Raw genomic sequence first — 14,222 nt, forward strand, 5'->3', positions numbered from 1 at the left:
TAATGTTATTCAAAGCCGTATCTAGCCGTGCCTTCATCAATGCTGAAAAAAAAGAAAGACTGACTTCCCATAAGAATTCAGCTGCCTGATTAGAGACCTTGAGCACTGCAAACCTAAACTCAGTGTCCAGATGTACATGTATATAATAAGGAATTCAATGATAACTGAAAACCATAAAACTCATACAAAAAAACAAACAACTAACCAAAGAACAACTACCAGCTACAAAGTGCCTAAATAAAAGGGTAAAAAACCCCATAAAACTCATTAAAAAAACCAAACAACTAACCAAAGATCAGCTGCAAAGTGCCCAAAATGACCTTTATGTTGATAAGAAACACTATACAGGCAACACACGTTGCAAAGTGCCCAAAATTACCCTTATGTCGAAAGGAAACAGGCAACATGTGGAAATCCTACATATCTACGGTTAGTCAAAGCCTTATCTAGCCGTGCCTTCATCAATATTGAAAAAAGAAAGGCTGACTTCCCATAAGAATTCAACTGCTTGATTGGAGGCCTTGAGCACTGAAGAAATAAACTCACTGTCCACATATACATACATATAATAAGGGATTCAAGGGTAACTTAAAACCGTAAAACTAATGTTTATGAAAGAACTCACTAATTTATGAAAGGAAGCAAGGACAGCCATTTAATTACTCTTCACTATGAAAGCACAAAAGCAACTACAACTTTTATTGTCAGTATTTTCTAAATCTACTTGACTTTACTAAAACAAAGATATTTTATAAATCACACAATATTCTTACATGTAAGGCTAATGTACACTTTATGCAAGTACATTAGAATTTTAAATGGATATTAAGGCTTGAAGAATGACAATTATATGGACAAAAAATCCTTTATTGCACCTTGCAGGCCACTACTCCCTCCACTTATTAAAAGCAGCTTTGAAAATCCAGTGTTGATAAAACTTAACTCCAAAATAAATACTTTTCTGCTCTATATCTCTCACTGGTGTCAAATAAACTGACAATAGAAGACCAAAAGTAGTAGTAACAGTAAACTAGGGGGAGTCCAAGTGGTTAGGCACCCTACAGTGATCCTAGTTGCTTGCCTGTTACCTGGTCTTTAAAAAATGCAGAAGTCTGGGGTATGGTTTTCCGAGTGCCACCATTTTGTTTTGTCCTACCAGGTGACCCCTACCTAGATTCTTTCAGGCCACAGAAATCTCAATAAAGAAAAATAAAAATTTTAATAATAAAATAGTTCTGTACCGCCCATATACCTGTCCAAGCCCAATGAGGGACGTCATGGCACTTAGCAAGCCATACTCTGCACTGGAACATACAGTATATGAAGAAGAGGAGCACCATACCAGGGTAGCAGTAAATTACAAAAATTACTGGGGGGTGTCTAACAATTAGCAACCCCCAGTGATTTTATCTTTCCTCCTTCTTTAAACCTTCAGTACCTAGATAACAATAGCCTACCCACAATATCACAGCTGTTCCATTGAAAAAAACTAGGGATGCTTAAATGTTGGATTCAGACGAACCCCCGAATCCTTCACAAAAGATACAGCCATATACTGAACCGAATCCTAATTTGCATATGCAAATTAGGGATGGGAAGGGGAAAACATTTTTTACTTCCTTGTTTTGTGACAAAAAGTCACACGATTTCCCTCCCCGCCACTAGTTTGCATATGCAAATTAGGATTTGGATTGGCCAGGGCAGAAGGATTCAGCCGAATCCAAATTCTGATGAAAAAGGCCAAAAGAAGGCAAATAATTCAAAGACTATAAAAAAAGAAAAAATGAAGGCCAGTTGAAAATAATTAGAATTAGCCATTTTATAAAATACTAAACGTTAACTTAAAGGTGTCCCACCCCTTTAAGGATAATATTTTTCTTGCAAGGCCAAGTCACCATGATATTAAAGAAACCAACACAATTTATAATGAAATGCATACAAGTTCCTGTTGCTATCTAAAGTTCAAGTAATTTTCTTCTCTGTTTTGTCCTTATTTACAATCATTTTGTATTCAAGATAATTGATCTAGTAAAGAAACATGTTTTCTTTCAGCTTTGCACTACAAACTCCAACAAAGTCAGCACATAATACTGAGCCATTAGCAGGATGTAATGCTGGAAATAGACAGACAAGATAGATAAAAAGATAGATAAATATTTAGAAATAGACACAGATATAAAAATAAATATATGCAGATACAAATATAGATGAATATTTAGGTAAGTAGATAGATAGAGGAACAGACTGAGAGGGGCAGTTATTGTTGGAAGAGCTGTTGAGCTTTACCTCTAAATCCTTCTTATTTTGCGGACAAACTAAGTGCAATTCTTTTTTTTTATCTCTCATTGCTCATTATTTTCTCATAAACTGCCAGGACAACATATGTTTATAGTATTACAGTTTTAATAGCAGAGTGGTAGGTGAAGTTAATAACACAGTAACTGCCCAGGGAATCTAATCTATCAGGCAGGATGACTCAAGGACATTAATGTAAAAAATAAAAAAATACAACAAAATACAACACTTATATTGTAAGCTCTACGGGGCAGAGACTTCCTTCCTACTTGTTCTTTGACCACATGGCACTTAATTGCTGTATATTTATACTTACAGTAGAACCCTGATTTTACATTAAAAAACATGTTAAATGGTGTAAATTACAGGAAAACATAAAATCCAGGGCTATAAAATCAAGGTTCTACTGCATGTATTTACTGTTAATTATTAAAATGCTGTCTTCCTTTTGTGTAGTTGTCTACAAAATTGTATAGCTCTATGCATGCTTGTAGCACTTTATAAATAAATGTATGCATACACACACACATATACAGTCTTGGTTCTGGGGTTTTTAGAAATAAAGATAAAATGTTCCTTCAGACCTTACAGAATGTAGATAGCTATAATATGTTATTCAATTACACAAAGCTTCCAATACAATGAACAGCCTGAATACTACAATGTAATACTAAAGATGAACAGAAGGTGGTACCATCCCACAAGCAATGAGAGTTCTTTATGAATCAGGCAAGAATGACATGAAAGGAGAATTTTTACAATTATGCTTTTATTTAATACAGTGCTGACACAATTACAGAAATCATTATTCACATCTGTCCATGGTCATCTTATTTTAATTAGTTTTTTTATATTGTTCTATATATTGTAAGAAAACATTTCACAGCACACAGGTTCATGGTGACCCTTCCTAAAAAGCACAGTAACCCCTTTTTGGATGCCAACCCGTAGGATAAGTACCCCTAATCTAGGGTTTATTTGTTCTCTATATTTAGCCATTCATTGATCTACCTGTTATTCCACTGAGTAAAGCACTCCGCATACTTCACCATATGGGAAAAAATCTTAATTACAAGAAATAACTTTTCCATCTTGCTGTACTACAACTCACAATTTTTTTTCTTGTTATTCAAATTACAAGCATACACCACAACCAAGGAACAGTTACTTGATTTTTCCCTACAAGAAAAGTGATTACCCACCAGGATTGAATCTTTTTAATTGTTTTTATGTATATTTTTTCATAATGTATTCATTGTGTTTCCTGGCCGGCCAGTGTTTTAGAGATTGTATGTAAGTAATAAATTGTACATTTTTAATATACTGGTCTCTTAATCCACCTTCTATCTGCTTTTTGTATATTGAAATTTATCCTCAATAGGACCTTGGGGATTGAAGGTGTTGCATTCTCGACCAGTAAAATAACCTTCCCCTTTTTGTCACAAGACCCTTATTTGCTATTATTTGTTAGGAACCAATTTCTAGCCTGTATGTTTTTAGAGACACGGAGAATATAAAAAACTTTGCAAAAACAGCCCTGTTTGGAATTAAACTCCTAACCTACTAGGGGCTACAAGAACTATAAAAATAAGGATAACATTTTACATTCTGGAGTACAGAAAACGTTTTCTTTTCTTTCTTGTTTGTATCTGTAGTTTACATATATGACTATGGTAAGTCACTTAAAACTCCCCGTTACTTAGGCATCAAACATATGTCTATGGGACTTTATGCGATATTTTACTCATAAAGTAAAAAAGTTTTCAATGAAGGCCCAAAGGATAATATAAGGACTCATTTATGAAAGGAAAAACTGCAAATCTTCATGCTTTTGTTAACAACGCGCCTTCCTCACACTATCTCAGGTCCTTAAAGGTGTAACACCACTGCAAGGAGTAAGGGCTATGCATATTGCACACATAGAAACAGGACAAGGCATTAATAAATGCACCCTGCAGGTTAATTTAAATTAGAGGGCCTTTTTCAACTAAGGATATATAACAGCAGACAAAAATCATGCCTACTCCCCATAGCAGAAAGAATAGGTGCATACAGTTGCTTCATGGATCCAACTGAGAGGCCCTACTGATGAAATATATTTAAATTAAGTTTTCCAATTATATATATATATATATATATATATAACAAACAAGGGAAAGTTGTGCTCACCAACTAGTGGTGAGCACAACTTTCCCTTGTTTGTTATAGTTCTACAGGAGCAGTGACCAGCTCCATGTTGTAGCTCCCACCCTCTCCAACTATAGTCAGGTGATCCCACTGGTGTCTAATAAAAGGGCAGCCAAGTTTGGGAGTTTTACTTTGAAAGCAGCTAGTAAGTTGCAGGTAAAACGTATTCGTCCCTTTTATAAAATGTATAATTAAACCATAGAATTCTTAATGAATCAGATGAAAATTGAGCATAGGACTGGCCAGATATGGGATGACTTTGACGTAGTTGGCCAGCTTAAATATATTGCAATATTTGGACAAACAATCCCTGTTTTGTTTAAAGGGTAAGGCATTTTTCAGTAGCAGTATGCACAAAATGTCTCTGTCTTAAATATATTGATAATGGGTTGAGTGCAGAGGAATCTTGTATTTGTCTATATATATATATATATATATATATATATATATATATATATATATATATATATATATATATATATATATATAGTTATTGCATTGCTGGAGACATTGCTGTTTTGTGTGTTTATTTAGTTTATATGCATGCATGGTCAGTGTGCACTGGGGGGGGGGGGGGTTATCAGCACGGTTTAGCCATAACAATGTGTGCCCTCTAACCAGCCTACTTAATCCTATTGCTGGCTAAGTATAATGCCCCTGGCAATCTCATATAACTAGCATCAATTAAAAAAGCGCCGACACAAATTTGGAATGCAACACCTTGGGCTTTATCAAGGCAAATTGCACAAGACACTTATTCCCTAACACATGGTACAGGGTCCACTTCTCCTTTTGTCTGGGTATTCATGCACAGGGTCGCCTTCAGTGGGACACAGGGGGGACAATTGTCCTGGACCCAGATGCTTTTAAAGGAGAACCGGTGGCTACTTAAGCAAATAAAGTTCTGTCTTGCATAAAAAAGGGCATTAACTCAAGGGATGAAAACATAATTATGCCTATTTATAGGTCCCTGGTAAGGACTCATCTGGAGTATGCAGTGCAGTTTTGGACTCCAGTCCTTAAGAGAGATATAAATGAGCTGGAGAGAGTGCAGAGACTAAGTGCAACTAAATTGGTTAGAGGGAGGGAAGACTTAAATTATGAGCGTAGACTGTCAAGGTTGAGGTTGTTTTCTCTGCGAGTGGACATGTACATTAGAGGAGATTAAAGACAAACAGCAGGGGACCTTTTTACCCATAAAGAGGATCACCATACCAGAGGCCACCCGTTCAGACTAGAGAAAAGAACTTTCACTTGAAGCAACGTAGGTGGTTCTTCACAGTGAGGACAGTGAGGTTGTGGAATGCACTGCCGGGTGATGTTGTGATGGCTGATTCAGTTAATGCCTTTAAGAACGGCTTAGATTATATCTTGGACAGACATAATGTCAAAGGCTATTATGATACTAAATTCTATAGTTAGTATAGATTTGGGTATATATAATTTGTGTGAAAGCATGGAGGGGTGTGTGTAAGAATGCTGGGTTTTCATTTAAACTTGATAGACTAGATTTTTTGAACCTGAATTAACTATGTAACTAAACCCTTTATATTAAAATTCCCTACCCACCTACACTGCATAGACCCCCTCCCTGCTCCCCCCAGCCTAGGTGTTACCCTCGGTAAATGCTGAAGAAAGTAAGAAAACTTGAAGTAAAAGTTCCACTGAACACCAATTGTCTTTTTTTTAATCCCTGCCCACCAATGTTTTTTTTTTCCAGAGAGGACCCTGGACCAATTTTTAAAAGAAAACCAAAAAACTTTTATATGGGGCCCTCGCCACCAATATTTTTTTTAACTTGTGTGGGGGGGCACAGGACACCAATATTTTACAAAATATGTAGGGGACCCCAGAAAATATTGTTGTATGGTTAGTTCTGATGTCATCAGTTATACACTGTGAGTAGTGATGTCATTTCTGTCACATGACTCACTGAAACTTGTGTGTTATAATAAATAAAGTACCCCCTGTTGCAAAATATGAGGATATTAGAAGTTGCCTCGGAGTTCCATGACCTTTATAAAAACACTTGGCCTTCGGCCTCGTGTTTTTATATGGTCATGGAACTCATCGGTAACTTATAATATCCTTATATTTTACAAGAGGGGGTACTTTATTCACTATACTGTATTAGGCAATTACCTGACAGGTCCAGTAAAGTGATAGAAACTAGTCAGTTCATATAAGAACAAGATATTCCTATCCAGTCTAAGGACCTTCTCTAATAGTACAGGAACTATCTGTATTAGGCAATTACCTGACAGGTCCAGTAAAGGGATAGAAACTAGTCAGTTCATATGAGAACAAACTAAGTCCTATACTGTCTAAGGACCTTCTCTAACAGGAACCATTTGTAATAGGCAAATACCTGATTTGTAAAGGGATAGAAACTAGGTTAATTCTAGGTAATTCCTAGAGGCCAGAGGCAGCCCTTTGGGGGTAACATAACATCCTGCCTATGATCTGGTGTTTTTATGTTGTTTCCATAAACGCTACTCTAAATGAGCAGACAGATATGGTACTGGTTCACTTATATTGCTATCCCTGAATTCGGAAGTAGGTATGGCCTGTTTCCCCTGTACCTTACTTGGACAAAGGTGATTAGTGGAAGCCATTAGTCTGGCTATTTAATTTTTACATGATTTTCTAGTAGACTTAAGGTTAGAAGATCCAAATTATAGAAAGATCCATTATCCGGAAAATCGCAGGTCCCGAGCATTCTGGATATCAGGTCCCATACCTGTGCTATCAACTAAGGCTGACTTTGACAAGTGTAACATTGTGCAGGGTCTATTTCAAGCCAAGTAGGTAAAGTTACCTTTAAACTTCTAAAAATTAACTGAAAAAGGTAATTTTATTTATAATTTTATTGAAAAATAAACATGTAGCAGGATCAGACAACAAATCTTTGACACAGTAGCATGGTATAATATAGTATAGTAAGTTAGACTGAAAAAAGACACACGTCCATCAAGTTCAACCTTTTAAGTCTATATATAACCTGGCTAACTGCCAGTTGATCCAGAGGAAGGCGAAAAACCCTTTTGATCGAAGCCTTTCAATTTGCCTCAGAGGGGAAAAAAATTCCTTCCTGACTCCAAAATGGCAATCGGACTAGTCCCTGGATCAACTTGTACTATGAGCTATCTTCCATAACCCTGGATTCCCTCACTTGCTAAAAAGCCATCCAACCCCTTCTTAAAGCTATCTAATCTATCAGCCTGTATAGTTGATTCAGGGAGAGAATTCCACATCTTCACAGCTCTCACTGTAAAAAAACCCTTCCGAATATTTAGCCGGAACCTCTTTCTTCTGTCAGCTGGAAAGACCTACTTGTAAATAAAGCATTACAGAGACTATTATATGATCCCCTTATATATTTATACAGTACATAGTATCATATCACCCCTTAAAGTGATACTGACAAGTTCCTATAAAAATCATAGGAACGTGTCAGTATCAAGTAGTTGCTGCACCCGGAATAGTTCCCCTCAAAGCAGATGACCCTCTGACACTACTAATGGATCTTCTGTTGGACACAAAAAGGAAAAAGTATGACCCATAGTATTGCACCTACCCACTCAATTAATCTGAGATCCCAAAAAGAAATAAATAAGACATAACTTTTATTTATTAACCAACTAAAAATGATATGAAACGAAAAAATGTATGTTAAAATATTTAAAAACAAGGTTAGGTATGGAAGCTGAATAGACACGAAGTCAACAGCTCATAAACGGTAACCATAAATTGAGAAAGTTAAGTGGGTTTGTATTCACAGTTTTAACTGTTTCCCCACTATATTCTCAATAGCAGCAGGTTGCTGGTGACCCACAGTATGTGGGTAAACCGGACGGACCGAACGGTATTGCGGGTCAGTATATGGCCTCTGTATATGGTTGAGCCAAAATATGGCAACACACACTTATACCTATAAGCTAGTTATACTTTGATATATAACCACATGGGATTGAGCAATATAGTAACAACTCAGGTCAGGTTATGACGGGAGGAGATTTAGCGAACCAAAACTTCAATGCCCGCTCAGGTCGTCCCTCGTATCCAGGCTCTATAGCGCAACTATGACAGAGTGTCGGCGTGACTATAGGGGGATCAACGTCCCGGTATCGAGTATGCTACCCGTTTCTTCCCGTACACCCCTCCTTTGAGGTTAAATCAAGGCGCCATGTATGAGTATCCGACTGGTTTGACCCTGTTAGCGTGACAAACGGAGGAGCGACCTGTCGGTACTGTTTACGCTACCCGTTACCTTCCCACACCTCCCTTCCTTAGAGTTGAGCAGAGGAGCTAGGCATAAGTATCCGACTAGCGGAATACATTAAGCCCGTATCTGTATAACAAGGTTTCCCAAACCACCCTTCCGCCCTTCCGCCCGTTCACCAGCACCAGCCCATTCCCCGTTCCTGCCTAACAGTTAAAAATGTTCTAATAACATTTTTAACTGTTAGGCAGGAACGGGGAATGGGCTGGTGCTGGTGAACGGGCGGAAGGGCGGTTTGGGAAACCTTGTTATACAGATACGGGCTTAATGTATTCCGCTAGTCGGATACTTATGCCTAGCTCCTCTGCTCAACTCTAAGGAAGGGAGGTGTGGGAAGGAAACGGGTAGCGTAAACAGTACCGACAGGTCGCTCCTCCGTTTGTCACGCTAACAGGGTCAAACCAGTCGGATACTCATACATGGCGCCTTGATTTAACCTCAAAGGAGGGGTGTACGGGAAGAAACGGGTAGCATACTCGATACCGGGACGTTGATCCCCCTATAGTCACGCCGACACTCTGTCATAGTTGCGCTATAGAGCCTGGATACGAGGGACGACCTGAGCGGGCATTGAAGTTTTGGTTCGCTAAATCTCCTCCCGTCATAACCTGACCTGAGTTGTTACTATATTGCTCAATCCCATGTGGTTATATATCAAAGTATAACTAGCTTATAGGTATAAGTGTGTGTTGCCATATTTTGGCTCAACCATATACAGAGGCCATATACTGACCCGCAATACCGTTCGGTCCGTCCGGTTTACCCACATACTGTGGGTCACCAGCAACCTGCTGCTATTGAGAATATAGTGGGGAAACAGTTAAAACTGTGAATACAAACCCACTTAACTTTCTCAATTTATGGTTACCGTTTATGAGCTGTTGACTTCGTGTCTATTCAGCTTCCATACCTAACCTTGTTTTTAAATATTTTAACATACATTTTTTCGTTTCATATCATTTTTAGTTGGTTAATAAATAAAAGTTATGTCTTATTTATTTCTTTTTGGGATCTCAGATTAATTGAGTGGGTAGGTGCAATACTATGGGTCATACTTTTTCCTTTTTGTGTCCAATTGTATATACCTTATGACCTTGCACACCACTTTATGTTACTAACCTCTATCAATGGATGGTGCTACCTACCTTTTCTTTGACGTAATGGATCTTCTGCCTTGCTTCCGTGATGCTGTGCTGGGGCGGAGCGATCCTTCCATAGGCTGAAGTTCTGTTTTCATTTGTAATTAGCCTATGGAAGGATTGTGCCGCCCCCAGACCAGTGTCACTGAAACAGCATAGAAGATCTTTTAGCAGTGTCAAAGTCGGGTCAACGCAGGTTCGCGGGACTGGTGGTGGCTTCGAGGGGAACTATTGCAGGTGCAACTCCTGATACTGACATGTTCCTATGATTTTGTCAGTATCGATTTAAGCGCCTCTTCTCCAGTGGGAACATCCCCAACTTGGCCAGTCTTACCTCAAAAGATTTTCCATACCTTTTACCAGCTTAGTTGACCTTCTCTGTACCCTCTCTAATTCAATACTGTCCTGTTTAAGTGATGGAGACCAAAACTGTACGGCATATTCTCCGTCTCCATTATGGATTTGCCTAGTGCAGTCCCATTAAGGGTCTAAGTGGATATTTTTACATCCCAGGTGCATGACTTTACATTTATCAACATTGAATCTCATTTGTTACTTAGCTGCCCAGATTGCCAGTTTGTCAAGATCCTGTTGCAAGTGCCACATCCTGGATGGAATTGGGCTGGATAGTTTTGTGCAAACATTGATACATTACCTACAATACCCTCCCCTAAGTCATTAATGAACAAGTTAAATAAAAGTGGACCCAATACGGAGCCCTGATGGACCCCACTAAGAACCTTACTCCAAGTAGAGAATGTACCATTAACAACCACCCTCTGTACCCTATCCTGTAGCCAGGATAGGGTACAGAGGGTGGTTGTGGGGCACGGTACCAAATGCTTTGGCAAAATCCAAATAGTTGACATCTACTGCCCCCCCCCACTGTCCCGCATCTTACTTACCTCATCATAAAAAGCAATTAAATTTGTCTTACATGACCTTTCCTTCATAAAGCCATGCATTTTAGGTATTTCAGAGCTTGGTGGACCATCACCTGGAGGTAGTATCCTTCTTTCATGAGAATAGTTTTCATGGACTAATTTCTCATGACTCTGAGTAAACCCTCTGTAACATCCCTTCATACTACAGCTCCCATGCCCTCAAACTCAGTTGGAATGGGAAAAATTTGACCACCAATCAGTTTCTAATGCAGGAAGTTGCCAAGCAGTCTTGCCTAAAAGATGAGCCACTTTCCAATTTTTGCAGCTCTCTTAGGTAAGTAGATGAAGTAGCAGCAGTATGAAGAACACGTCTGGTAGTGCCCTAAACCACAAGCTTCCAATTTAAGTCAATGGGAAATTGCAACAAATTCTTCAGCCTTTCTATTAGCCTAAATAATGAAATATATCCTATAAACATACTAGCCTCTTTTAATGGAACAGTCATTGATGTGTACCCTCTTTATGGACCCAGCATTTTGCCGCTTGAGTGGTTTCAGTGCTGTGAACATACACCAAACCACTCCAAATTGCCACCCCCACCCAATTCATTTCTGTAGAAATTGCTTGCACCTGTAAATACATTATTGCATTAGCTAGCACTTGCAAGCTGTTCCCATAAGAATGAATTGACAAACATTTTGCTCAACAAAACCTTTGGTGTTCCATTAAACTTATAGGAGGGAAAAGATATCATGTTATCTCACGTTCTCCACAAAGTGCACACATACATTCACTTTATCCTTTCCCTTCAGTTTTCTTAATCTATAATTTGCCTTCATCTCCCTTCACCATATCCTGTCCTTTTTGTAACCCTTTCCACGATAACTTCTCCCCACTTATTGAAATACATTTTGCATATAAATGTAGCTGCAGCCTACAAGTGTTTACTAGCCCTGTCAAGTCTCTATAGTAAAGACACTGGGATGACAGAACCTATCTTTAAAGGAACAGTAACACCAAAAAATGTTAACACTCAATTCATCCTCAAATAGCTCTAGTACTAGGTCAGGTTTACTCTAATATTTTTTTTAAATTTTGAGCTTGAATCTGACTTCCAAAGTGCTCCATAGCAGAAAGGTGATGGCAGCTTGAATTCCTCTGCTATGCTGATCTTAAAGGAATTGTTCATTATAAAAATAAAAACTGGGTAAATAGATAGGCTGTGCAAAAAAACATGTTTCTAATATGGTTAGTCTGAGGGATGGAGTGGACAGGAATGCAGGGTCTACCGAGTGGCTTAAAGGTGCTCCTGTCTATGGAACCATATTTAGGGGGAAAGAAGGGACAATGTGGTTGGAATTGCGATGGAGGGAATGGAAATAGAAGGTAATATGGCAGCATACACACGAGCACCTTTAAGCTACAAGGTGAACACTTCATTCCTCTCCATTTCATTGGACCCCAGGCAGCCTGCAGCTCCCAGCTTCAGCAGTCTTGAGGGATGGAATGGAAATGAATGCAGGGTCTACTGAGTGGCTTAAGGGTGCTCTTGTCTATGAAACCATATTTTAGGTGTAAGAGGGGCAGCGCTGGTGAAATTACGGTGGAGGGAATTGAAACAGAGGGGAATATGGCTACATATACATGGGAGTGCCTTTAAGCTGCTAGGTGAACACTGCATTCCTCTCCATTCAATTGGACCCCATAGAGCCTGCAGACCCGGCTTCTGCAGTCTGAGGGATGGAGTGAAAATGAATTCAAGGTCTACTGAGTGGCTTGAGGGTGCTCCTGTCTATGGAACCATATTTTAGGTGTAAGTGTGGCACCGCTGGTGGAATTACGGTAGAAATAATTGGGGAAATAAGGGACACTGTGGTTGGAATTGCAGTGGAGGGAACTAAAATAGAAGGGAATATGGCTGCATATACATGAGCACCATTAAGCTACAAAGTGAACCCTGCATTCCTCATCATTCCATTGGACCCCAGGCAGCCTGCAGACCCGGCTTCTGCAGTTTGAGGGATGGATTGAAAAGGAATGCAGGGTCTACCAAGTGGCCTAAGGGTGCTCCTGTCTATGGAACCATATTTTAGGTGTAACGGGGGAGCACCACTGATGGAATCATGGTGTATTGGAGTGGAGGCACCGCTGGTGGAATTGAGAATGGCTCACTCACCTCTGTTTTATGAAGATAACCTACACAGAGGTGCATCGATACTGTGACGGTGCTGGTGGGCTCTCTGCAAAACCAAACAAAATAAAGTTAAACTTGTACCCAAGGGTTTTACCTTAGCAAGTACTATCTCTGTAGAAATTCTATAACATTTTGGGGGATTTTAATCAGAAATATGGCAGTTATGCAAATTAACATTACTAAATGCTAATGTACCATTTTCCTCTGTGATTATTGGACAAGTTGCAAATCACAGGTTTCTTTGCATTTTCAAGCCATTTGATCCCAATTCCTTGCCAAAATGATGAAGATACACTTCCTATTAGTTTCTATGGCATCTCAATAGGTTTCAGCTGTGCAGGATTTATATGTTCTTTTTTGTGGTTGTTTTACACAAAATTGCAGCATTGCAATGGCTTTCAATAAATCAGCCCCATTACAAAATAGTAATAATTGAACAAATATATTCATTAGATACAGCACCTGTATATGTATCAATGAACTTCCTGAAAATTGCCTGGTTTATCTCCTCTAGTTGTTTGTAGAGGGATTTCAGAAAAAATTGTCAGGCAGAAAAAATTGTCTAATGCTTAAAATGCAACAACAAGCAAACCAAACTCCCATTGCCTTAGAACTATAGGTTTTTATGGTCTCACTCCCATTAGAGATGGCATATGGGGAGATTTTAGGCACTTTGACACCCACATGTGTTAGTTGATTGGGGGTCAGGGCTGCCATCAGAAACCCATTTTCAGGTAATACCCTGTATAAGTGTAATATCTAGGTACTGAGATTATTTAAATATATGTTCAGTGCCTCTCAACAGGCTGCAGTCCCCGTGTACAATTGCAGAAATTTCACATGTTTGGAAAGTAATATCCAGAGAGCACAATGTATCTTATACAATCATAGTGTATTTATTGCAGGAATGTAATGCCAAGTTGCCTTAAATTACCCCCCCCCCATTCCTGCTTGTCACACACTGCTTGGCTGTGTAAACTGACAGCCAATCGCATACATATCAAATGTGCACATTCTGAAACAACACTAATAAACTATAAACATAAGCAGCTTTAGAACCAGGGCCCCCATCAGATCTCCTGGGACCCCTGACTGGACCCCCCCCATCCCCATTTAATGACGGTCCTGCTTAGATCTGTCTGTAACTGAACTACAGCTCAGCTACTAGTTATCACAGGTACTGCTGGGTAGTTTAGCAATGGCTAGAGACATACAGAGATCTCTGAGGCAGTAACAGGGGC

General features: G+C 39.1%; 1 long non-coding RNA gene across 2 annotated transcripts in view; it reads right to left on the reverse strand.

The window, feature by feature from the left end:
• Positions 1 to 14,222, reverse strand: part of LOC108696553 — a 48,607-nt gene that overhangs the window by 31,602 nt on the left and 2,783 nt on the right. For both annotated transcript variants that reach the window (XR_005962556.1, XR_001932289.2), the window contains exon 2: positions 12,964 to 13,027. This is a non-coding gene — a long non-coding RNA (uncharacterized LOC108696553). The remainder of the gene's footprint in view (positions 1 to 12,963; positions 13,028 to 14,222) is intronic.

The sequence above is a fragment of the Xenopus laevis genome, chromosome 7L (genome assembly GCF_017654675.1).
Source record: "Xenopus laevis strain J_2021 chromosome 7L, Xenopus_laevis_v10.1, whole genome shotgun sequence".
NCBI classification, from domain to species: Eukaryota; Metazoa; Chordata; class Amphibia; order Anura; family Pipidae; genus Xenopus; species Xenopus laevis.